The sequence below is a fragment of the Neoarius graeffei genome, chromosome 1 (genome assembly GCF_027579695.1).
Source record: "Neoarius graeffei isolate fNeoGra1 chromosome 1, fNeoGra1.pri, whole genome shotgun sequence".
In the NCBI taxonomy this organism is placed as follows: domain Eukaryota; kingdom Metazoa; phylum Chordata; class Actinopteri; order Siluriformes; family Ariidae; genus Neoarius; species Neoarius graeffei.
The window spans coordinates 25,816,716-25,842,011 of NC_083569.1; the positions used below are offsets into that span (position 1 = coordinate 25,816,716).

At 42.9% G+C, this 25,296-nt stretch overlaps 9 non-coding genes and 2 pseudogenes across 9 annotated transcripts; 4 read left to right on the plus strand and 7 right to left on the minus strand.

Annotated features, from left to right (window-relative positions):
- Window positions 1-725: 725 nt before the first annotated feature.
- On the minus strand, window positions 726-915 carry LOC132898424 (U2 spliceosomal RNA). Its single transcript, XR_009656512.1, has one exon. It is a non-coding gene; the product is annotated as a U2 spliceosomal RNA (small nuclear RNA).
- A 188-nt stretch (window positions 916-1,103) lies between these two features.
- Window positions 1,104-1,218, minus strand: LOC132899194 (U5 spliceosomal RNA). Its single transcript, XR_009656661.1, has one exon. It is a non-coding gene; the product is annotated as a U5 spliceosomal RNA (small nuclear RNA).
- A 3,179-nt stretch (window positions 1,219-4,397) lies between these two features.
- Window positions 4,398-4,561, plus strand: LOC132896840 (U1 spliceosomal RNA). Its single transcript, XR_009656184.1, has one exon. It is a non-coding gene; the product is annotated as a U1 spliceosomal RNA (small nuclear RNA).
- Window positions 4,562-7,234: 2,673 nt separating this feature from the next.
- Window positions 7,235-7,306, minus strand: trnag-ucc (transfer RNA glycine (anticodon UCC)). Its single transcript has one exon. It is a non-coding gene; the product is annotated as a tRNA-Gly (tRNA).
- Window positions 7,307-7,393: 87 nt separating this feature from the next.
- Window positions 7,394-7,466, plus strand: trnav-aac (transfer RNA valine (anticodon AAC)). Its single transcript has one exon. It is a non-coding gene; the product is annotated as a tRNA-Val (tRNA).
- A 6,886-nt stretch (window positions 7,467-14,352) lies between these two features.
- On the minus strand, window positions 14,353-14,532 carry LOC132898144 (U2 spliceosomal RNA; annotated as a pseudogene).
- A 270-nt stretch (window positions 14,533-14,802) lies between these two features.
- Window positions 14,803-15,003, minus strand: LOC132898571 (U2 spliceosomal RNA; annotated as a pseudogene).
- A 188-nt stretch (window positions 15,004-15,191) lies between these two features.
- Window positions 15,192-15,306, minus strand: LOC132895571 (U5 spliceosomal RNA). The gene has a single exon (XR_009655778.1). It is a non-coding gene; the product is annotated as a U5 spliceosomal RNA (small nuclear RNA).
- A 353-nt stretch (window positions 15,307-15,659) lies between these two features.
- Window positions 15,660-15,731, plus strand: trnad-guc (transfer RNA aspartic acid (anticodon GUC)). The gene has a single exon. It is a non-coding gene; the product is annotated as a tRNA-Asp (tRNA).
- Window positions 15,732-17,282: 1,551 nt separating this feature from the next.
- On the plus strand, window positions 17,283-17,446 carry LOC132896825 (U1 spliceosomal RNA). Its single transcript, XR_009656180.1, has one exon. It is a non-coding gene; the product is annotated as a U1 spliceosomal RNA (small nuclear RNA).
- A 4,319-nt stretch (window positions 17,447-21,765) lies between these two features.
- trnat-agu (transfer RNA threonine (anticodon AGU)) lies at window positions 21,766-21,838 on the minus strand. Its single transcript has one exon. It is a non-coding gene; the product is annotated as a tRNA-Thr (tRNA).
- Window positions 21,839-25,296: the final 3,458 nt, after the last annotated feature.

Consider the following 25,296-nt stretch of genomic DNA (forward strand, 5'->3'; position numbering starts at 1 on the left):
GGGTCCAGTGGACCCGAAGACCCTGTATGTAATACAAATGTGAAGGGGGGGGTCAATTATTTTTTTTCCTGATTTATGTTTCTCACAAAAAATGAGCCAAGGCCAATGAATCTCAGTTTGAAAAAATATTTATTTGTATCATTTTCTTAAGATGAAAACTGAAAACGGGTCAACACCGACCCGAAGACCTTACAAGGGTTAATAATAGATAACACGCTTGCACTTAACCCAAAGACCGAAAAGCAATAATTTACTGCAGTCAATGGTTTTAAATATACCACTTCTACATATTAAAATCCAGAAAGGCAAACACAGCTAGACTCCGCCTCCAACAGCTGGATCCTTTTGAAGAGAGACATCGCCTTGTAGAGTGTATGTGGGGATGCTTCCATCCAAAAAGATCAATAGTTCTAACACTTGATAACCAAAAATATTCAGCTCTGCCAGAGCAAAGCCTACAAAAATACGTTCAACTCGTTAACATTTCTCTCCCATACCGCCCACACCCAATTCTACACCTGTGTTGTTGAGCATGGAGAAAACCAGAAAATAGGGAAAAAGTTAGGGCAGACAAAACAAATATTTTTTTTCTTTCTCTTTTAAAATAAGGTAACCATTCCTAAATCTACTATAATACCACACGAGAGCATAGAATAAAAGGACTAAACTACTATTTTTATTCTCTACTCTAAAAAACCCATTTATTAAATAAGAAAAAATAAACTTTTTCGAGAACAAAGATAGAGGTACTACAACATCAGGTTAGTACATGGAGCTGAAAGAGCAAACCCCTACCCCAACTCCTTGTTCTAAAAAAACAATCTGCTTAACGCTCTTGTTAAGAGAACAAATCAGACATCAAATTGATTAGAACAAATATTACACTCGATACTGGTTAAAATGCGGAAAAATGATAAACTACTTCAGTGAATAGCTTTAAATATACCACTTCCACATATTAAAATCCAGAAAAGTAAACACAGCTAGACTCCGCCCCCAACAGCTGGATCCTTTTGAAGAGAGACATCGGCTTTTGAGGTGTGTAGGAGATGCTTTTATGCAAAAAGATCAATAGTTCTAACATTTGTTGACTAAAAACATTCAGCTCCGCCAGAGCAAAGCCTACAAAAATATACTGAACTCATTAACATTTCTCTCCACGGAAATCTTTAGTAAAAGGCAAAAGATTTATGCGTCAATGAAGAGAAACCTGAGCTGCACTGAACACTGGATCAGGTTAGTGACACTGGATTGGAGGTGCAGAAAGCTGGTATAGGGTAAGGTGGCCTGGGCCAATCTCTTACACCTTTACAGCTTTATTAACCATTGCACACAGGCAGAGAAATGTCTGACCAACAAGCTTTTTTGAAAGAAAGATCGATCGATCGATAGATAGATAGATAGATAGATAGATAGATAAGCAAGCGGGGTGGGGGGTGTTGAATTTTGAAAAGGAACAGTTGCGTGTTGTGTGATCTGTCCAATATCACGGATGTAGGCCTATATATTAAATATGAAAACATCAGCTGGAGTTTGATTATTGACAGGAACGCTGTTGACCCCAGCAGTAAGTGCTTTCCATACCACATTTTTTATTGATAAATGAGAGCTATCGCATCATCCTCGTTAGTTTAGTGGGCAGTATCTCCGCCTGTCACGCGGAAGACCGGGGTTCGATTCCCCAATGGGGAGACTTTAAAAATAACTTGTGCAGCAGGGGGATGGAGTGGTTCACACTATCGCCTCACAGCAAGAAGGTTCTGGGTTTGAGCCCAGCGGCTGGCGGGGGCCTGTTTGTGTGTTCTCCCTGTGTCAGCTCTGGTTAACTCCACAGTTCAAAGACATGTACTGTAGTTTGGTTAACGTTGGGTGGAAGTGCCCTTGAGCGTGTATATATGAATAATCACGTTTTGTGTCAATTAAATCTTATTAATAGTAACAGATCTAGATAAATCCAGTGACTATAGACCATACTTTAATATACCTAATGTTAATGTCAATTATGACTATTATAAATTGCCAATGGTAGACCCTCTGATGATGTTCTAATAATATTCTATTTCTAAGTCTAGTAAAAGTCAGACAAAAAAAAAGTTTTCTGTGTTTTTAGCTTTTAGGTAAATATCAGAAAATTGAGTTAGCTAATTTAATGGATGCCCGCTAACATATCTTTGCGCATGGAGCGTTAGCAAACCTCCCTCGTGATAGTGAGAACTGGCAGCCTGGACTTTTCCATTGGCTCGCATGCTCGACCCCCAATCCAATGTTGCTTTGGTCGGCCAACGTTATGAGGTTGCTGTGGGGTACTAAGACTAGACGAAATAACAAAATTAAATGATTCAGACATCCCTAGTCTCCCAGACGCTCTGGGAGTCTCCCCAGGAGCATGTAGACAGAGACACGAAAGGCAGGAGAAACTTGATCTAAGTCTTATTTGGAAAGTTGTAAATTAAATTGTAATGTGGTGCAAGGACAACAAACTCCATCTGAACGTGGAGAAGACGAAGGAGATTGTTATGGACTTCAGGAGAGAGCACACCCAGCATGCTCCACTATCTATTGACGGTGCTGCAGTGGAGAGGGTGAGCAGCACCAAGTTTCTGGGTGTGCACATCTCTGAAGACCTGTCCTGGAACAACAACACCGCATCACTGGCCAAAAAAGCCCAACAGCGTCTGGACTTCCTCCGCAAACTGAGGAGAGCAAGAGTCCCGGCCCCCATCATGCACACATTCTAAAGAGGCACCATCGAGAACATCCTGACCAGCTGCATCACCGTGTGGTACGGCGCCTGGACCGTGTCCTGCTGCAAGACTCTGCAGCACATCGTGAGAGCAGCTGAGAGGATCATTGGTGTCTCTCTCCTTTCTCTTATGGATATATATAACTCCCGCCTCACCCTCAAAGCCATCAGGATTGCAGGTGACCCATCTCACAGCCTCTTCAGCCTGCTGCCGTCGGGGAGGAGACTGTGGAGTCTCTGGGCCAAAACCAGCATGCTCAAGAGCAGTTTCTTTCACCAGGCAGTCAGGAGGCTCAACTCCCCCCCTGCCACAGATTCTGCTCGCACACCCCCCTTCAGCATCTGATATGTCATCCTCACAGTTCCCCCCCCAACACACACACACACATACATCTCATCGTTCATTAACACACTGAACTCAGGGACCGCACATCTCACTTTACCTCGCCCATTTGCACTATTCCGCACTACCTCACCTTAACAGCTGCTAGTTTGTTTATACTGCTTATTTCATGTTTCATGTTTACCTGCTATACCTCAAGTGCCCTTGACTGTTTGGTTATTTATACCAATTTATATGTGTGTGTGTGTGTGTGTGTGTGTATGAGTGTTTAGTCTAGTTCATATCTTGAGTGTTTATACTGTTTATATTGTCTGTTTGAGTGTTTAGTCTGTCTTGTTCTTATCTAGTGTTTATACTGTTTATTTATACTGTTTATACTGTTTGAGTGTTTAGTCTATGTCTAGTTCCTATCTAGAGTGTTTATACTGTTTATATTGTTTGTTTTTTTCAATTATTCTATTTTTATTTATTGCATTGCCAGTTTGCACCGTGGGTCAGAGAGGACTGATATTTCATCTGTGCTGTATGTCGAGCATGTATAGCATATTTGACAATAAAGTTGACTTGACTTGACTTGACTGGCTATTGCTGATATGTGGTTTGATGTTGTGACATGTAAGTAAGTTTAGCAAACAATTGATTTGATCGATGTAGATTTATGGTGTGAAATGTAAAGAACTATTGTTAATATGTGAATTGATGGTGTGAGATGTAAACAAGTAATGCAAATAATAGTGTAGATTGATGAGATGTAAATAACTATTGCTAATATGTGAATTGGTGGTGTATATTGTGAATAAGTTTTACAAATTACAGTGTAGATTGATGGTGAAACATAGGCTTAATAAGTTAGCAATATGTTCACTGATGTGAGATATAAATAAGTAGGCCATAAGTTGATAAAATATGTATTAAACCAATGGTGTGATAAATAAAAATGTTTTGAGAGATATTGACCACTGTGAGTGTAAAGGCTCCTCCTCCTTACAAAAGGCAATTAAACCACTGTCTGAACCAATGGGTTTTTGACCAAAATGCTCCGAACGGCTCAAACTTTGGTGCACGAACCAGAAGGGAACCCGTTCCCTGTTGGTGGAAAAGGGCTACGTGTAGGTCGGTGCAAAGTCTTGTCGGGTCCATATCTTGTCTGACCAGTAGAGGGAGCGCACATGAAATCACCACCAGTGTCTTGTGATAACTTGGAAGAGGGGGGGCCAAAAATTATGCAAAACCCTGCTCGGACGCTTTGGCTGCCCTCATGGAGCAGCCTACACCCTTGCAGGGTTACATCTCAGCCAGGTAACGAATCTTATATTTATCTGGCAGGGGCAATACCATGATCAAAAAGGTGGTTTGCCCAAAGTGAGGCCCAGCCATTGCACTCAGGCTGTGTTAACCTTTATGAATTTCTTAAATGCAGAAACCTTAACTGCATAATTTCTGATAGTGGGGGACTGTGTTCGTGCTCTCCTCTTTTGCATAAATCTGTTGGAATCAAAGATAGAGCTGTTTGTCTTTTTGAAGTTTTTCTTTTTTTTGGTGTTCAGGTGTTTTATATCAAGAGCTACTGGCTGCTTGAAGTTTTTGAGGAGCAAGGAGGGCTGTGCTCTTAAGGTTAATGTGTGGAAAAAATCTCTCTGGTTCTGTGTATTGCTGGGTTTCTGAACACTAGGAAACAGGTTTTGTTCAGACTTTTTTTTATCCTCAGTACCCAGCTAGCGTTTCCACGAGTTTTGAGCAGGAAATGGTTGTTGAGGATGCACCGTGGATGGAGGGAATTTCACTGGGGTTGTGCAGATCTTTGTGAATTTCTCAAATGCAGGAATATCAACTGTATAATTTCTGAAAGTGGGGGAATGCGTTCCTGCTCTCTCCTCTTTTCCATAACCCTGACAGAGTCAAAAATAGAGCTGGTGGCTTATCTATCTATCTTTATTCGTCACATGCACACTTCAAGCACAGTGAAATTCATCCTCTGCATTTAACCCATCTGAAGCAGTGAACAAACACACACACACACACCCAGAGCAGTGGGCAGCCCAGAGCGCCCGGGGAGCAGTCAGGGGTTCGGTACCTTGCTCAAGGGCACCCCAGCCCAAGGCCGCCCCACTTCAACCTAACTGCATGTCTTTGGACTGTGGGGGAAACCGGAGCACCCAGAGGAAACCCACACAGACACAGGGAGAGCATGCAAACTCCACACAGAAAGGCCCCCGCTGGCCGCTGGGGTCAAACCCAGAACCTTCTTGCCATGAGGCGACTGTGCTAACCACTACACCACCGTGCTGCCTATTTATTTATTTCCTTCCTTCCTTCTTTCCCCTCCCCTGACGTTGTGTGCTGGAGTGCAAGTTGCACGATGTGTTTGAAGTCTTATGAAGACAAGTGGGCTCAGGCACCAAAACGCAGCGTGTGGAGAAAATGTAGCTGGCTCCGCATGTTGCTGTTATTTTCACTCTGCTCGCACGGATTTCCGACCACCAGGGAACGAGTTCTTGAACGGGTTTAGGTCAGGCTTCTGGGAACCTTGGCATGAGCAAGGGTCTCCATGAGTTTTCAGCAGAAATTTGTCATCAAGAATGCGTCATCGACAGAAGGCATTGCACAGTGCGCAGCAGAAGTAAACAGTAGTCCAGAGATGGTGGATCACATTGCTTGCCTGCAAGCTTTGTTCTGTTATTTCTTCCCTGGTAGTCAGAAAGCTGTGCGAGCAGAACGAAAACACCAGCAACATGTGGAGCCAGGTACATTTTCTTCACACGCTGCGCTTTGGTCCCTAAGCCTCCTTGTCTTCATAAGATTTGCAGACATAGCAGATATTTGCTTTCTTCTGTAGTGGCTGCCACGTTCGCTTAACACGAGAATGGTCCCCGATTCGAAACTGGGCGGAATCGGTGCTCATTTTTTTGAGCTTGGCGGCGAACAAATGGCGAGCTGCGATCTCTGCTCCGTCCGTGCCTTTTGGAACAGTCCCAAACCGAGATGCTGAAAAAGCTTTGCGTGTTTTCTGCTGTGCAGTGGTTTCCCCTTTCACCTGACAAGCGAATAGACGCTCCTGAGAAACCTGGCAGAGCCATACTTTGCCTTTTGAGTTCTGCTTCCCTTAACGTCCAGTTATCTCATCTCGTCTCATTATCTCTAGCCGAGTTATCCTTCTACAGGGTCACAGGCAACCTGGAGCCTATCCCAGCTGACTATGGGCGAAAGCCGGGGTACACCCTGGACAAGTTGCCAGGTCATCACAGGGCTGACACATAGACACAGACAACCATTCACACTCACATTCACACCTACGGTCAATTTAGAGTCACCAGTTAACCTAAACTGCATGTCTTTGGACTGTGGGGGAAACCGGAGCACCCGGAGGAAACCAACGCGGACACGGGGAGAACATGCAAACTCCGCACAGAAAGGCCCTTGCCGGCACTTCCAGTTATCGTCTTGCTAAAATCAGGTACCCTCGAAACAGCCAGAAAGACAGACCCTTACCGTGACCGGATTGCTTTCTGTAGCTTAGTGGTTGTCATGTTCTCCTAGGTGCAGACGACCGTCGGGACAAAACCTCGTTTGCACGGTTTCCCTGCCTCTCTGGTTTTCCATCAAGGTCCGTGACGGCTGCTTTAAAAACAAAATCGGGCACGATCTACATTTCTGTTGACTGTGGAAGCACGGACATTGCAATTCGTCACGGGGAGGCGGTGTTCTCAAATGCCACTTCGTTGCTCGTTTACGGAGTGAGGTCAGGTCAACAGGGCTGCACACGGCATCAGAATGCTGCAAAGTGGCACTGACTCTGGAATGCTTCATCATGTCTCAACGAGTATTTGCCGGCCAACATTCAAACACATTTGCTTATTGACTCTCAAACCGTGACTGTGCAGTCCTCTGTTTGTGGAAAACATGCAACGAAGCAGCTTGCCGCCAATGAAAGACAAGCACGCAGGCACCCGTGTCCTTGAAGCACTCCCAGGTTTGCGCAAACCAATGCCATTCGACTGCATGCAACGCGAGCGGAAAGCAGAAGGAGCGGCCCTCAGTCACCTCCTTGGCAAGGCAGTGACGAGCAACCGATCCATTGCTGCCGTTTCCTCCCGGGTGCCTGGCCACGCTCTCTGCCTTTCATCAGAGAAACGAAGCGTTAAAGGTTGTGCGTTGGCCGGGAATCGAACCCAGGTCAACTGCTTGGAAGGCAGCTATGCTAGCCACTATACCACCAACGCTGCGTGCCTGGCCTGGGGACAGATGCCTAAGTGCCATTGCTTCTGAACTTGAGGCCCAGGCAACAGCTGATCGGTCCAAGTGCTGAGGTTTCTGTAGTGTAGTGGTTATCATGTTTGTCTAACATACGAAAGGTCCCTGGTTTGAAACCAGGCAGAAATAGTGATGGGTTTGTTTATTTATTTATTTTTTGAATATTCCGATCCAGTTGTGGTAGTGTACATGTATTCAGCTTCAACACACTGGAATGGACAGTCTGTGTCGAATGTATACAGTGCCTTAGAATGCTGATTTTTCAGCATCTTTTAAGGTCAATTATAGCAGGAGTGAGAGTATTGAAGAACACAGAAAATAACCACAGTAAGAAGTGGACTCATCAGGCTTTGAGCATGAACCATCACCAAACACAAACAGCAAAATCCCCAGTGTTGAATTCAGTGGCGGAGCCAGGATTTTTTACATGGGGTGGCCAAAGGGGGGCCAAGGATATACAGGGGGTGGCCATGCTGTGACTAAATAAAGGTGAGGTGAGGGGGTCCGGGGGTCCTTCCCCGGGAAATTTTGAATTAGCTAGATTTGAGTTCCTGTATTCTGATGTATCTGGTGGCATATCTGGTGCCTAACTCATGAACAAAACCCATGTGAGCCAAGAGGTCAGAAATTAATGTATTCATTTATTTATGTAACATAAAGCATCTGCAAAACAAAGAAACCATCCAACTTGTTTACTCTAGTTAAGCATCAGGATTTTAATGATCACTACTAAAATGCAGAAGTAAAAACTAAAAGATCACCTGCCCCAGGCACCTGGGAAGTAGTAAGGATATTAGTCAGGCTTGAATAAAGAGTGCTTTGCTCAGGAAAAGGAAAATACTTGTATACTTAACTCATACATACAACATATGTAAACACAACACGTTGTGATATTGTCCATTGTAAGTACTGTACAAACTAAATGTGTTGAGTTACAAAATGTGTTTGTGTGTGTGTGCGCGTGCGTGTGTGTGAGTGAGTGCAAGTGTTACACTGATGTAACACATGACATAGATGAGGTGTAGTGCATGAGTGGTGTGTGTGTGAGAGAGACGGGGGGAAAGTATGTGCACTGCATGTAGATATAAATGAGCTCTGTGTGTGTGAAGATATCTCATCTCATCTCATTATCTCTAGCCGCTTTATCCTTCTACAGGGTCGCAGGCAAGCTGGAGCCTATCCCAGCTGACTACGGGCGAAAGGCGGGGTACACCCTGGACAAGTCGCCAGGTCATCACAGGGCTGACACATAGACACAGACAACCATTCACACTCACATTCACACCTACGGTCAATTTAGAGTCACCAGTTAACCTAACCTGCATGTCTTTGGACTGTGGGGGAAACCGGAGCACCCGGAGGAAACCCACGCGGACACGGGGAGAACATGCAAACTCCACACAGAAAGGCCCTCGCCGGACCCGGGGTTCGAACCCAGGACCTTCTTGCTGTGAGGCGACAGCGCTAACCACTACACCACCGTGCCGCCCTGTGTGAAGATATGTTACATGTAAATACAAAAATGAAGTGCATAAGTTGTGCGTGTGTGTGAGAGTGTACGTTCAGAGTGCATGAGTGTTGTGTGTGTTATACGTGAATATAGAAATGTAGTGCATGAGTGGTGTGTGTGTTGAGAGTGTTGTGTATACCAGTGAGTGTGTTACATGTAAATATAGAAATGTAGTGCATCATGCATGAGTGGTGTGTGTGTGTAAGAGAGGGTGTGTGTTGAGAGTGCATGAGTTGTATCTTATAGTGAGTGAGAGAAAGACATAGCGTGTGTTAAGAGAGTGAAGTGTGTGTTCATATATGAGTGAGAGAGAGTGAGTGTTAAGACAGTGCATGAGTGTTACATTTAAATATAAAAATTTAGTGCATGAGTTGTGTGTCTGTGTTGAGAGTGTATGAATGTTACATGTAAATATAGAAATGTAGTGCACAAATTGTGTGTGTGTGAGAGAGATAGACAGTGTGTTAAGAGAGTGCATAAGTGTTGTGTATGAGTGAGTGTGTTACATGTAAATATAGAAATGTGGCGCATGAGAGGGGTAGGGGGACAGTGTGTGTTGAGAGAATGCATGAATGTTGTGTATGTATGAGTGTGACAATTATTAATCAATGTGTACTCCCACCAGTAACACACAACATCTCACACACATTAATATAAACATCACACAACTTCTCTATATCTACTGTGTATCTAGTATCTATCTATGTGTGCCCACAGCACAAATCCCACTGTAGCCGGATATCTATAAAGACACATATTTATCTATACGGTTGCATTTACATGTAAACGAAGGTTTCAGTCACTGAAAACGGATACTTTCGAAAACCCCAGGCAAAGTGGAGATTTCTGGAAATTCAGGAGATTTCTGGAAACTCTGAATTGTCTGAGGACAGAATTGTAACTGCATATCTACAAAGTGAGAACTTGAAGAAAGTATGAGATGAATAACTTACCTCCCAAATTAATCGCACATTCACATAGTTCGTAGGTTGTTGTGTTGTAGGACTAGAGCATGACTATCTGATACCACCTGCTGCTTGAACACGCGAAACGTTTATGTGCTACGGTAATATGCATCCCCGCAGAAACCAAATAGGCGGAACAAAAATCCAGCGGGCGGAACTAACATTTCGTGGGACATACTGGTTTTATAAATTTTATTGTCCGGCCCTGGGGTGGCCAGGGCGGGGCCAAGGTGTGCCCTGGGGTGGCCACGGCCCCTCCTGCCCCCCCCCCCCCCCCCCAGTGTGTGTGTGTGTATATATAAGGAAGCTCGATAATCAATTTATATTGACTAAAGTAGAGGGGTGGGATTAAATAAGTTTTTACTTCAGCCCACTCCTTTTCGGACATGTAAACTCAAAACTGCTTAGTGCGTCCTTGTTTGCAGGCACATGCACACATAGGGCTTTAGGGGTGCTTGAGCCCCTGCCCTTTTTGCCTCTAATTAAATGTTGCCCTTTTAAAATAATAATAATAATAATAATAATCCTAATAATAAATAATACAGTCCTGTTAGAAGTTTAAAACAACGGCGGTACAAAAACTCCACGGCAATCTACCAATGTTCTTGTAATCCGGGGTGGTTGTGTGCACTGTAATCCAGGGTGGCTGTGTGCGCTGTAATCTGGGGTGGCTGTGTGCGCTGTAATCCGGGGTGGCTGTGTGCGCTGTAATCCGAGGTGGTTGTGTGCTCTGTAATCCGGGGTGGCTGTGTGCACTGTAATCCGGGGTGGCTGTGTGCGCTGTAATCCGGGGTGGTTGTGTGCGCTGTAATCCGGGGTGGCTGTGTGCGCTGTAATCCGGGGTGGCTGTGTGCGCTGTAATCCGGGGTGGTTGTGTGCGCTGTAATCCGGGGTGGCTGTGTGCGCTGTAATCCGGGGTGGCTGTGTGCGCTGTAACCCGGGGTGGCTGTGTGCGCTGTAATCCGAGGTGGTTGTGTGCTCTGTAATCCGGGGTGGCTGTGTGCGCTGTAATCCGGGGTGGCTGTGTGCGCTGTAATGCAGGGTGGTTGTGTGCGCTGTAATCCGGGGTGGCTGTGTGCGCTGTAATCCGGGGTGGCTGTGTGTGCTGTAATCCGGGGTGGCTGTGTGCGTTGAGCTGCCGCTTCTCTGTCCATTGCTGCTCCGCTCGCGTGCGGCCAGAGAGAGGGCGTGCACGGACTGAGTGAGAGGGAAGAAGCCGCTGCACGCGCTGCCACAATGATAACAGAGGAGGCGGACAGTGAGGCAGCTGGAACATGTGAGCTGTGGTCTAACAGTTAGCCCTTTCAAACTGTATGGACATGACATCTGGGCGTTTGTAGGGTAGGGTGACCACCTGCTCATAAACCCAAGGGGGGAAAAGGGGTATGTTCTTGAGGGACAATGTGGGACGGCGCCGCGCCGGCCGCTGGAAGACTCACAGATAGTGGTTTACCCATTTCTAGCACATACTACCTTACATGGTATATCAATAATACCCTATTCTGCTGTTATTGGTGATGTATGGTCATGAACAGGCCACCAAATGTGTTTTTTTTTTAAATAAACATTCATAATATTTTGACCATTCAATGACTTGACAGACACACTTCCACTTATGATTTACTGAAGCTACTCAGTTTTATTTATTTTCCATTACAATTTATTCACTTTAAATCAATCATAATATAACATTGAGTCTGAGGCTTTGCAGTGCATCAGTACAGCAGGAATAGTGGCAAGTCTCCATTTAGTTTTCAGTGGATTAACAGGAATTGTAGTGGCTCAGCACCACAGAAACAGTAGAAAAAAAGTCTCTTAACTCACAACCACAGCAAAAACTCTTCTGTGTTTGGGGACACCTTTAGGCCTTTGGGGACATGTTTAGGACTCACCAGCATCTGCATACATGTCAACCTTTGGTCAATCAAACCTGTATAGCCAACCTCCAAAATCCGTATTTCCCTTATAAAATCTGTATAAGATGCAAATTAAAATAATTTACCTAAAATTTGAATGATAATTAACAATGATATATCCCAGTTACTTTTTATTCAGTATTAATAACAATAAACCTTCAGAATGAATACAAAGCTCCAATGTTCGACAAAAACACAAAGTGCCACTCTAATGTTCTGAATTGTACTCCATGACAGCTTTTTTAGCACTCTGCACCAATACCTCACTAGGCTGCATGTCACAGCAAGTGTCTGTGTTGATCTTGCCGGAGTGCCCATTCAGAATCTTTTCAGTCGCTAGTGAAAGTCGCTCAGATGGAAATACGCATTTCAAACAAAATACTTCCTGGTTGGCGGGATTCTTGCAATGCGGTGTGCGCATGATCAAAAGTGGAACGAAGTCTCGCTACCACAAGATAACGCGCGATTTCATAAGACTCTTTACTGGCTGTTTGTGCTTTCTGTGGCGTACAGTACGTTTGTAAATGTTATGCGCTCTTTTATCATCGTGGGAATTTATTATAGCTCTAAATAAATATTGAAGTTTTTTTAAAGAATCCGTATAACTTTATTTGTACGCCCGTATACTACGTTTATTGAATCAAATCCGTATAAAATACAGACATTCCGTATAGGTTGACATGTATGCATCTGAATGAAATAAGGAAGAGAGATAAGAGACAGAATTAAATTAACTTTTATTTTTTTCACTGACGTTAGCTAGATAGCTAACGCAACACTGTTACATCCATTAATATAACTTTTAGCTTTACCTTTGGTTGTTGTCTCTCGTTGCTCATTCAGTGGTCTTCTGAGGACTTTCAAGCAATCTTCGACGGAGGCAGGGGCAAGCACGTCCGTGACGATGGCTTCTGCCTTTGTCCGACCACATGCCATCATCTTCGCAATGTCGGAGTCCTGATACATCGTTGAAGCTAGCTTTGTGCCACAATCTCCTGCCCGATATGATATTGCGTGTTGGGCAGTGTGATACACACTCGTCACCTCTGCCGCAGTCACTTTGTCAGCTAGAGAGTCGTTTTTAGGTCGGAGGAAATCATCCATAGATTTAGACGTTTCTTTCTGTTGCACACGTTTCTTGTGAGTCTCCGCGAGCCTGTGTCGTTTCAGGGCTACTGACATTTGTGCGAGTAATTTAAGTCTCTGTAGTTTAATAATCTGCTTGTTAACTGACATGACCTGACCTGTTACTGTTCACAATCGATTGCCTCGGGCGTGCTTCGGTGTACATGCAAGTATCATATATCGTCGGGAAGCTTACATTCTCCTCTTGTATATATAACTAGTCGTCGACCTCTTCCACAATGTGCTCAAATCAAATGTGGGTTATGTTTCAGAAAAAAACAAAAACAAAAGCTTGTGAAAAATGTACTCAGATGCCTATGCAAAGAAGAGAGGCTCTCTGATCTCCTTCTCCTCTCAATTGAAAAAGACATACCGATAAATCACAATGAGGTCATTAATATCTACAGGGACATGGCCCCCAGAAGGTTACTGCTTTAAGGCCCCTGGAATGTTAGGCTTCTACCTTATGAGAAGAAGGACTGATTTTTTATCATTTTGTCCATTAGGCTATTTACTTATTTGTTCAAAGTTCAGGTTTCACTGTTCAATGTTAAATCTTTAACAATAAAAAAGCCTAATAATGCACCAGTGTTTTATTGCTTTGCATGTCTTCCAAGCCTATGATAATGTGAGTGACAATTTTGCTGACACAAAAGAAATGGTAATTGCATATCACTTTCACCAACACAGGACACATAGCTAAGTACTTACCTTCCTCTTAGTACGTTAATTTTAATTCTACAGTTCCATATTTTGGAAAGGACCGGGGTAAAAAATAATGCACTTGCTGCCCTTTTTCTGACTTTGAGCCCCTGCCCCTCTATAATCCTGTGCACGTCCCTGCTTGTTTGTATTTTTGTCTTGTTTTCTTTTGTTTTGATATATTATTATTACCTATATTATTTAAGGTTTATTTTCTAATTTAGTGGCTTTTTACGTGTTCTTGTTGCAAATGCTGTTTTGTTTTTCTTGTTATCTGCTTATTTATTCATTGTTTGTTTACATGTTTGAAATAAACCATCGTTATCATCATCACTGCAACCGCACTTGCTAATTGACACGGTAGCCAAAAGTGCGGGCTATTTTCGCGGCCACGCCCCCAGAGTGAATATTCATGAGCGAACTGGGCGTGGTGTTTCGCCCAGTGGGAACCTACAGTAACCCTTTGTGTACCGCGCACGGGGCGGGATTTTTTTTTCTTCAGTCAGAAATATTGGTAGGGACACGCCCACACCGCCCACACCCAATTCTACACCTGTGTTGTTGAGCATGGAGAAAACCAGAAAATAGGGAAAAAGTTAGGGCAGGCAAAATAAAGATTTTTTTTCTTTCTTTTTTAAAATACGGTAACCATTCCTAAATCTAGTATAATACCACATGAGCGTATAGAATAAAAGAACCAAATTCCTATTTTAATTATCTACTGTAAAAAAAAAAACATTTATTAACTTCACTTAAAGAGTGTCAAATAAGAATTAAAAAATCCTTTTTTTGAGCAAAGGCATTATTCCTGAAAATACTACAATATCAGGTTGATAGGAGCAAACCCCCATTCCAGCTCCCTGTTCTAAAAAAAATAATCTGCTTGATATAACATTTTCATTTACAGAACATATCAGATATTAAATTGATAAGAATAGATACCACACTTGACCTTAACCAAAAGGCCGAAAAGCAATAACTTACGTTGAGCTCGTTAACATTTCTCTCCCATACCGCCCACACCCAATTCTACACCTGTGTTGTTGAGCATGGAGAAAACCAAAAAATAGGGAAAAAAGTTAGGGCAGGCAAAATATTTTTTTTTCTTTTTTAAAATAAGGTAACTATTCCTAAATCTACTATAGTACCATATGAATGTATACAATAAAAGGAACAAATTCTTTTTATTCTCTACTCTAAAAAAACATTTATCAATTTCATTTAAAGAGTGTGTTAAATAAGGAAAAAAAAGCTTTCTCAAGAACAAAGACAGATGTACTATAACATTAGATTGGTATATGAAAAGAGCAAACTCCAATCCCAGCTCCTTACTCTAAAAAAAAAAAAAACCTGCTGGATATAACACTCTCGTTTAAAGAACAAATCAAATATTAAATTGATTAGAATAGATACTACACTGGACCCTAGCCAAAATGCAGCAAAATGATAATTTCCTGCAGCTAATGGCTTTAAATATACCACTTCCACATATTAAAATCCAGAAAGGTAAACACAGCTAGACTCCGCCCCCAACAGCTGGATCCTTTTGAAGAGAGACATCATCTTTTGGGGCGTGTGGGAGATGCTTTAATGCAAAACGATCAATAGTTCTAACATTTGTTGACTAAAAATGTTCAGCTCTGCCAGAGCAAAGCCTGCAAAAATATACTGAACTCATTAACATTTCTCTCCACAGAAATCTTTAGTAAAAGGCGAAAGATTTATGCGTCAATGAAGAGAAACCTGAGCTGCACTTAACACTGGATCAGGTTAGTGACACTGGATTGGAGGTGCCTTTACAGCTTTATTAGCCATTGCACGCAGGGAGAGAAATGTCTGACCAATGAGCTTTTTTGAAAGAATGATTGATAGATAGATAGATAGATAGATAGATAGATAGATAAGCAAGCGGGGTGGGTGGTGTTGAATTTTGAAAAGGAACAGTTGAGTGCTGTGTGATCTGTCCAATATCACGGATGTAGGCCTATAAATTAAATATGAAAACATCAGCTGGAGTTTGATTATTGACAGGAACGCTGTTGACCCCAGCAGTAAGTGCTTTCCAAACCACATTTTTTATTGATAAATGAAGGCTATTGCGTCATCCTCGTTAGTATAGTGGACAGTATCTCCGCCTGTCACGCGGAAGACCGGGGTTCGATTCCCCGACGGGGAGGCTTTAAAAATTTATTAACTTGTGCAGCAGGGGGATGGAGTGGTTCACACTGTCGCCTCACAGCAAGAAGGTTCTGGGTTTGAGCCCAGCGGCTGGTGGGGGCCTTTCTGTGTGGAGTTTGTGTGTTCTCCCTGTGTCAGCTCTGGTTAACCCCACAGTTCAAAGACATGTAGTTTGGTTAACATGGGGTGGTGTTGGGCTGAAGTGCCCTTGAGCATATGTATATAAAATGTGTGTGTATGAATAACCACATCTTGTGTCAATTAAATCTTATTAATAGTAACAGATCTAGATAAATCCAGTAACTATGGACCATACTTTAATATGCCTAAAGTCAATGTTAATGTCAATTATGACTATTATGAATTGCCAATGGTAGACCCTCTGATGATGTTCTTCTAATAATATTCTATTTCTAAGTCTAGTAAAAGTCAGACAAAAAAAAAGTTTTCTGTGTTTTTAGCTTTTAGGTAAATATCAGGAAATTGAGTTAGCTAATTTAATGGATGCCCGCTAACCTATCTTTGCACATGGAGCATTAGCAAACCTCCCTCGTGATAGTGAGAACTGGCAGCCTGGATTTTTCCATTGGCTCGCGCGCTTGACCCCCAATCCAATGTTGCTTTGGTTGGCCAAAGTTATGAGGTTGCTGTGGGGTACTAAGACTAGACTAAATAACAAAATTAAATGATTCAGACATCCCTAGTCTCCCGGACGCTCTGTGAGTCTCCCCAGGAGCATGTAGACAGAGACACGAAAGGCAGGAGAAACTTGATCTAAGTCTTATTTGGAAAGTTGAAAATGAAATTGTAATGACTGGCTATTGCTGATATGTGGTTTGATGTTGTGACATGTAAGTAAGTTTAGCAAACAATTGATTTGATTGATGTAGATTTATGGTGTGAAATGTAAAGAACTGTTGTTAATATGTGAATTGATGGTGTGAGATGTAAACAAGTAATGCAAATAATAGTGTAGATTGATGAGATGTAAATAACTATTGCTAATATGTGAATTGGTGATGTATATTGTGAATAAGTTTTACAAATTACAGTGTAGATTGATGGTGAAATGTAGGCTTAATAAGTTACCAATATGTGCATTGATGTGAGATATAAATAAGTAGGCCATAAGCTGATAAAATATGTATTAAACTGATGGTGCGATAAATAAAAATGTTTTGAGAGATATTGACCACTGTGAGTGAAGAAAAGCTCCCCCTCCTTACAAAAGCCAATTTAACCACTGTCCGAACCAATGGATTTTTGACCAAAATGCTCTGAACGGATCAAACTTTGGTGCGCGAACCAGAACGGAACCCGTTCCCTGTTGGTGGAAAAGGGCTACGTGTAGGTCGGTGCAAAGTCTTGTCGGGTCCATATCTTGTCTGACCAGTAGAGGGAGCGCACATGAAATCACCACCAGTGTCTTGTGCTGACTTGGAAGAGGAGGGGCCAAAAATTATGCAAATCCCTGCTCGGACGCTTTGCCTGCCCTCACGGAGCGGCCTACACCCTTGCAGGGTTACATCTCAGCCAGGCAAAGAAGCTCATACTTACCTGGCCGGGGCAACACCATGATCCAGAAGGTGGTTTGCCCAAAGTGAGGCCCAGCTATTGCACTCAGGTTGCACTGACCTTTGTGAAATCCTCAAATGCAGGAATCTCAGCTGCATAATTTCTGTTAGTGGGGGACTGCGTTCGTGCTCTCCCCTTTTGCCTAATTCTGTTGCAGTCAAAAATAGAGCTGTTTGTCTTTCTGAAGTTTTTCTTTTCTTTGTGTTCAGATATTTTATGTCAAGCGTTACTAACTGCTTTAAGTCTTTGAGAAGCTAGAAGGGTTATACTCTTAAGGGTAACATGTGGAAAAAATCTCTCTGGTTCTGTGTATTGCTGTGTTTCTGAGCACTAGGAAACAGGTTTTGTTCAGGCTTCTTTTGTCCTTAGCACCCAGCTAGGGTTTCCATGAGTTTTGAGCAGAAAATGGTTGTTGAGGATGCACCGTGGATGGAGGGAATTTCACTGGGGTCATGCAGACCTTTGCGAATTCCTCAAATGCGGGAATATCGACTGCATAATTTCTGAAAGTGGGGGAATGCGTTCCTGCTCTCTTCTCTTTCCCATAACCCTGACAGAGTCAAAAATAGAGCTGGTGGCTTTTCTATCTATCTATCTATCTATCTATCTCCTTCCTTCCTTCTTTGCCCTCCCCTGACATTGTGTGCTGGAGTGCAAGTTGCACGATGTGTTTGAAGTCTTATGAAGACAAGTGGGCTCAGGGGCCAAAGTGCAGCGTGTGGAGAAAATGTAGCTGGCTCTGCATGTTGCTGTTATTTTTGCTCTGCTCGCACGGCTTTCCGACCACCAGGGAACATGTTCTTGAACGGGTTTAGGTCAGGCTTTTGGGAACCTTGGCACGAGCAAGGGTCTCGATCAGGGGCATCACTAGGAATTAAGCTTTACTGGGGCACTGCACCCCCCCCAACACACACACACACAAAATGCCCCCCCCCGCACAATGCACCTTAACGTTCCTGTCCCCAACCTATGCAAAGTGGATAATTCTCATGCTCTCGTGGATGAAGTTATGCGAGGAATAGGTCAACTAGACGGAAAACACATCCCAGTCCCCAAAAAAATTATTGTTGGCATTTGGGCTTTTAATGCATGCTGATGCTAAATGTGTCACCTCAACTCTCACGATTTACGAACTTAGCTGGTTAGTTATGACTGACTAGCACATAGCCTACAACCTTAATCTTACCTCTCTCACCCTCCTCCTCATCTGTCACTGTTTCCCTGCCCCTGTCTCTGCTTCGTGAGAAGAATTGTCTGATATCCATCTGGAAAAGTAATTTAATATCGTTTAATTCGATGTAGTTTAATGGGTTTGTTAGAATATGGTTTGCTTAGTTTTGTTGCAAAAACTTTGCGCTACCTTAACTCATCCAGAGCCCGTTCTCTGACTCATCCAAAGAGTAGACTCATCTCTCCAGTAGGCTAAATGGACTCATGGCACGCCACACGCACGCTATGTTTACAGTGAGAATCTCCCAGACCAATCAGAAAATTAGTTAGAAAGAAGAGGCGATAGAAGTTTGAAACACACTCTGTCCTACAACTTACAGTAGATAAATGATCTGCCAAAGAAACTAGTTTGTTACAAAAATCTTTCAACATTTTCTTACTGGGGCACAGCTGATTTTTACTGGGGCACATGCCCCAGTAAAAAAAGGCCTAGTGACGCCCTTGGTCTCCATGAGTTTTCAACAGAAATTTGTCATCAAGAATGCGTCATCGACAGAAGGCATTGCACAGTGCACAGCAGAAGTAAACAGTAGTCCAGAGATGGTGGATCGCATTGCTTGCCCGCAAGCTTTGTTCTGTTATTTCTTCCCTGGTGGTCAGAAAGCCGTGCGAGCAGAACGAAAACACCAGCAACATGCGGACCCAGCTACATTTTCTCCACACGCTGCGCTTTGGTGCCTGAGCCTCCTTGTCTTCATAAGACTTGCAGACATAGCAGATATTTGCTTTCTTCCAAAATACGAGCACAGACCAACTAGTAATCATAAGATGTAGAAACTTGTCCTAAACTAAAAACACGCCCTCTGATGTCATCACGGTTCACACCAGGAAAAAAACAAAAAACAAAACTTCTATCCGGAAGGGGACCAACTTTTCAGGTTCCAAACCCAGAGATTAAATTGGGCCGGAGCCCTCCGGCGCTCAGTTCCGCTTCCTCGCCTCGGCAGTACAGCCAGCAGGAGCTGAGCTCCCTCTGCTTCAGTGTTTATTATAATATAATACTTTTATTCATTTTCATCTATTCTAAAAACACCATCAATATGAGAGTTCATCAATAATGATTTAGACAACAAAAAATAAGCTAAAGTGAATTACACCCATCAATTAAAAAAAAAAAACATTTTCATTGGAATTATCATTGAATGCGCATGCGCTGCGAGAATGTGTGACATCACACAGCATCATCATACGTTTAATGTTAACGTTAATGGACTTCAGCTCGAGAAATTGGCACCACTGTTTTCTATCAGTCCGTCATACTTTATATTTTATGAGGATTTGTGTTGTATGAAGTTGTAACTATCTGCTAAACACGATGCCTTAGCAAAGTAGACAGAGGTAAGTCGTGGTTCTTTTGTTTATTTTGTCTTTAGTTGAGAAACTTTCTCAGGCAAAATATACTAGTGCAGCAGATGACATAAGTAGCGTTAGCTAACGCTGACAGGATGCTCGTCGAAAAATTCATGCATCCATTTGCTGAAGTTCCGATCTTTTTGTCTGTAGTTCTGTCATATTTTATCTTCATTTACTAAGTTGTAGCTGTTTTCTGTGTTTTTAGCTTTTAGGTAAATATCAGAAAATTGAGTTAGCTAATTTAATGGATGCCTTAAATGGTCGACCTGAACTGCTGGCGACATGGATTTCTCTTGGCTGCATCGTTCTGAAAGTGCTTGTTTCATGAAAGGTCCATCAGAAAATACCTGGTTTTCTGGGTGTGATGTGCTCAAATACACTGTAAAGTTGGCATATAAATAAAAAATGCTTCTTTGCGTCTGAATTCTGTTCCAAAAATCACTAAAAGCTTGTCCGCCATTATTAGATCGCAGCGACTGACGGGTAGGCGGATTTCACTTGGCTGTATCGTTCTTAAAGTGCTAGTCTAATGAAAGTTACGTCAGAAAACCCCCAGTTTTCTGTGTGTGCTGTGCTCAATTACACTGTAAAGTTGGCGAATAAATAAAAAATTGGTTCGAAAAAGGCTTTTTTGCATCTGAATCCTGTTCCAAAAATCACTAAAAGCTTGCCTGCCATTATTAGATCGCAGCGATTTACAGCTTGGCGGCGCTGCACGCTTGACGTTATTTGCACCAGTACCTTCTTTTGCTTCCACACGGACTCTATAATATTCTCCTCAGTGGTGTGAATTCTTGATACTGATTCTTTTGAAAAAGACACGAAAGCTCTTCAAATTCGTCCTCAATCTTTGTTTTTTTGTTTGAGGATGATTTGGAACCGATAGCCGAGCAAGCAGACTCAAAAGAGAACCCATCCTCATCTGGGTCACACCAGATAGTGAGATTATAAAGAAGTTCCCTTCTCTGACTTTGTGCCACATTGTCAAAATTTGCAACAGACCCCTTGCACTGATGTCACACTTACATTAGCAACCGTTACTGCCCTTATCCTGGGGGACAAGCGAACTTTGTTTACATACTGAAGGCAAGCAATATTGAAGATGTCAGATGTCTGCAGTTCAAAGAAAGCTACCACTAAAAAAGCTTTACTACCAGATTGCTTGGATAATCTAAGTCAGAGAGAAGCAAAGGATAGATACAGACAGAAGTTAGCTTATTTATGGTTATGATGTGTGCAAAATTGCTCGAAATGATTGGAGTGATGATGTCCTTTTTTGGCCTGGGTTTACCTACATGGATATTGGAATGTACCTTCTCACTGCATTTTCTCTGTTTTAATAATTTTTTTAAAAAAAAACATCGTTTACTGGGCGGCACGGTGGTGTAGTGGTTAGCGCTGTCGCCTCACAGCAAGAAGGTCCGGGTTCGAGCCCCGGGGCCGGCGAGGGCCTTTCTGTGTGGAGTTTGCATGTTCTCCCCGTGTCCGCGTGGGTTTCCTCCGGGTGCTCCGGTTTCCCCCACAGTCCAAAGACATGCAGGTTAGGTTAACTGGTGACTCTAAATTGACCGTAGGTGTGAGTGTGAGTGGTTGTCTGTGTCTATGTGTCAGCCCTGTGATGACCTGGCGACTTGTCCAGGGTGTACCCCGCCTTTCGCCCGTAGTCAGCTGGGATAGGCTCCAGCTTGCCTGCGACCCTGTAGAAGGATAAAGCGGCTAGAGATAATGTGATGTGTGATGTGTGACATCGTTTACTGAAAGAGAAGGGCAGGGAGGATTGAGAATCCATTAGCTGTGGTTTGTTTACACCCGATACTAAAACTGGTAGCGTCCAGCAAAAGTAAGACTCAGAGACAGTTGCACTAACTCTTTATAGGCTCCAGTGAGAATTGAACTCACGATCCCTGGTTTACTAAACCAGTGCTCTCGCCACTGAGCTATGGAGCCTTAACTCTTTTACAATTGCTGAAGATTGGGGCCACAGCAGAACCTTGAAGACCCTGCGCTGATCCCCAAAACAGCCCCCAGAAACTGCTGTCAAGTCACTCACAGCTTTAGTTCCTAGCTGCAGTTAGCTTCTGTTTACTATTTGCCTCGCAAACAATGGACACGCATTTTAAATAATGCAGTGTGTCAGTCGTAGAGTGGGCTGTGGGCTGTGCATTCTGGCTACTTTCTCATCTGAGTTAACAAAAACACTGGACAGGCCAAGACCTCAAGAGACAAACCATAAGCACCATGAGTGACCTCACTGATCTCCAGGCTCTTCATGTGGGGCCATCCTCAGCAGCAACCAGTGGTTTTCAGGTGATGAGAACTGCAACCCAAAAAAATTCAACCAGTATTTTTGATTCTTTTTTGATCGGCTGCCCAAATGAATTTTGGCGGGGGATATAGAAATGGGTTCTGTCCGGCGGGCTGTCCGTCCAGTCACATTTTTGTTTCTGGGCCATATCTTTAAAACTACTGAAGATATCTTCATGAAACTTTGTATACATATCAAGCAACATGTGAACTGGTGCCTTTTGCTATTTTGGATTTTTGAAAAAAGTATTTTTCAAAATTTTACATAAATATATTTTGACTTAGTTTCTCAGAGCAATGCTCGTTTCTGGACCATATATCCAAAACTATTCATGATCCAGATTTGAAACTTGGTATGCATGTTAACAAGATGATGTTACGGGTTCCTATTTTTTTTTTTTTTGACATTTCAACGTTTAGGGTGGCACAATGGTTATCACTGTCTCCTCACAGCAAGAAGGTCCTGGGTTAGAGCCCAGCGGCTGACAGGGGCCTTTCTATGTGGAGTTTGCATGATCTCCCTGTGTCTGTGTGGGTTTCCTCCGGGTGCTCTAGTTTCCCCCACAGTTCAAAGACGTGGTTAGGTATATAGGAGCCATGGACTGAGGTTGGGCTGAGGTGCCCCTCAGCAAGGCACCTTAGCCCCTGGGCGCTGTAGCATAGCTGACCACTGCTGTGGGTATGTGTGTGTTCTCTTTGCTCACTTGTGTGTGTTCACTGCTTCAGATGGGTTAAATGCAGAGGAGAAATTTCACTGTGTGATTCAGTCGGTGCTTGAGTGTATGTGAAACAAATAAAGGCTTCTTCTTCTTAAATCTACTTGGCTAGATAACGCATGTTCAGTACTGACACAGATACTAGTAAACAATCCTGTTGCCATAGCAGTGTGATGCTTGCCATCTTAAAAGATCTCTTTTCTCCATGAATAAAAACAAAAGCATGTCACATAAAATTATCAGTGATCAGGTTTATTTTACACCCAAATGCTTGACACTTGGCATCTTTAGGGTTGTTAACAACAATTTAGAAGCAATGTGTCCAAGAGCTCCACTGGCCTCGGTAAATCATGTTTGGAGCGCTGATCTCTACGTAAAAATCTGGAAAGCTCAGAGGCTCGTCAGAGTGAAACCATCTGACCGTCATCTTACCACTCACATCGTTGAGCAGAATGGTCATTTAGGCTACTGGAAGCTACACAAAACTGGTCAAGTTATTGATGTAGTTGGTGAGAAAAATTACAAGAAAAATGCCTGCATGTGCAGCAGTGAACTGTACAAACTGTCAAGTCAAAGGTGGTGGATGGACATTTCACCTGTGAGTATTGATAGTGTGTGATCATTTTTACACGCGTGTGCACAGTGCCATTTGCGTGGACCCACCTACAGCATTTTATGATGGTTTGCAAGAGCAAAAAAACAGAAAATCTGTCTCATTGTTTTGTCTGTTTTTGTTGAAAATCTGACAGTGATATCTGGGATGAACACTGTGACTGTGTCAGATTTTTGATGGAAATGTCCCAGACTAGATCAAAGCCAAAGTCTAGACATGTTTGATATTGAATGTGAGAACTCAAGCTCAACGGCTCAAACTCAAAAAGAAGAATGAACTGAGTAAATTAGCCTCAGCAGCCTAAATGAAAGAAGGACCATAGCCTTAGACAGAAATGGCAGTGAGGGATGCAAATAAAAAGAGATGTTGTTGTTCTAGTTTGGTCAGCAGTTATTTTCATTTACCTCAGGCAAAGCACAAATGACAATGTCGATCATCTTCACACGTCACACCCACTTGCACAAATTGACAAAATGGGCATGATTGTCTGTTTTAACATGATTTTAGTTTAAATTGAGTCCAAGTATATTGATAAGTACTCTTAAATCAGGGTTGGTCATATTTCCCGGCCAATGGCTTATTTCCCGGATGGCGTCCAATATATGATTTCCTGTACAAAGAAAAACTGAAATAATCTCTGTAAAAATAATTATAGTAGTAAAAGAGCTGCTCAAAATAATGATCAGAGACTGAACTGGAAAAGGAAAAAAAAAACCGAACAATAAGAGTGAAGGGGAGTGCTATAAAGATATGTAAGGAATGTGGGTAAAGTTGAGAAAATAAGAAGAGGTAATGAAAGGAAAAAAGTCAGGAGATACTTTACTTGGGGCAAATTTGATCAGACATGACAGTTTAACACAGAAGCCAAATGATCACACACTATCGATGTGAGTGGTAAGATGGCAGCCAGATGGCTTCACTCGTCTCAACAGCAGGGAATTGAGGTATTTCACCCACGTTACCAAGTCACGTGACGCAGCCATTTTGGACGGCATGCTTAAGTCCTTCAGTGCAAGGCGGTATGAGATGGTGGAGACCTTTGCACATTTTAACAAGAAAGTAAGCTGTGATTCGTGTTAAATTGGATCTGTCTTTTATCACAAACACTGTACCCAGCCTTGGTATTGAGCCCTGTTTGTTTATTTCTGTGTCCCGTTTCTTTCTAGCCTCTGTTATTGCGTTTTATGTCTGATGTCTGCTACATGCAACCCTAGACAAATTAACACTGCCTTGTTTCACTGCTCAGATGGGTTAACAAACACTGACCCATTTACTTTTTGCTATATATTTTATCAAAATTGCATTAACTGATAAACTAACCTGAAATGAAATGATCACTGCAAAGTCTGGAGTACTCTGTTGGCTCCCAATCCTGTCTCTTCACAGCTGCAATCCATTTGGCCCTCTTGTCTGGGTCAGTAGGAAACCGGTAGTGATGTGTCGGTCGCGAACGATCCGGTTCAAAGAGCCGGCACTTTGAAGTGAACGACGGGAGCCGGCTCTTCGGTGGGAGCCGAGTTGGGGAGCTGAATTAGTTTTTTGTCCTTAGATGCCTCAGAGAGAGAGACTTTCACAAAAAAAGTTGCTGTCTGATTGCGTCTTTGTGTTGTCTATTACCATTCAAAGGAAAAAAAGTAGCATGGTGTACGCCTACTTTTTTTGGTTGGGGGGGTTGATGTCATTCACAGCTGCGAAAATACAAAAATTGGTGTAATGCTTAAAGCTGTGGAGCGCAGGGGAGAGGAGTCTGTGAGGCACCTGAGGAGGGGAAA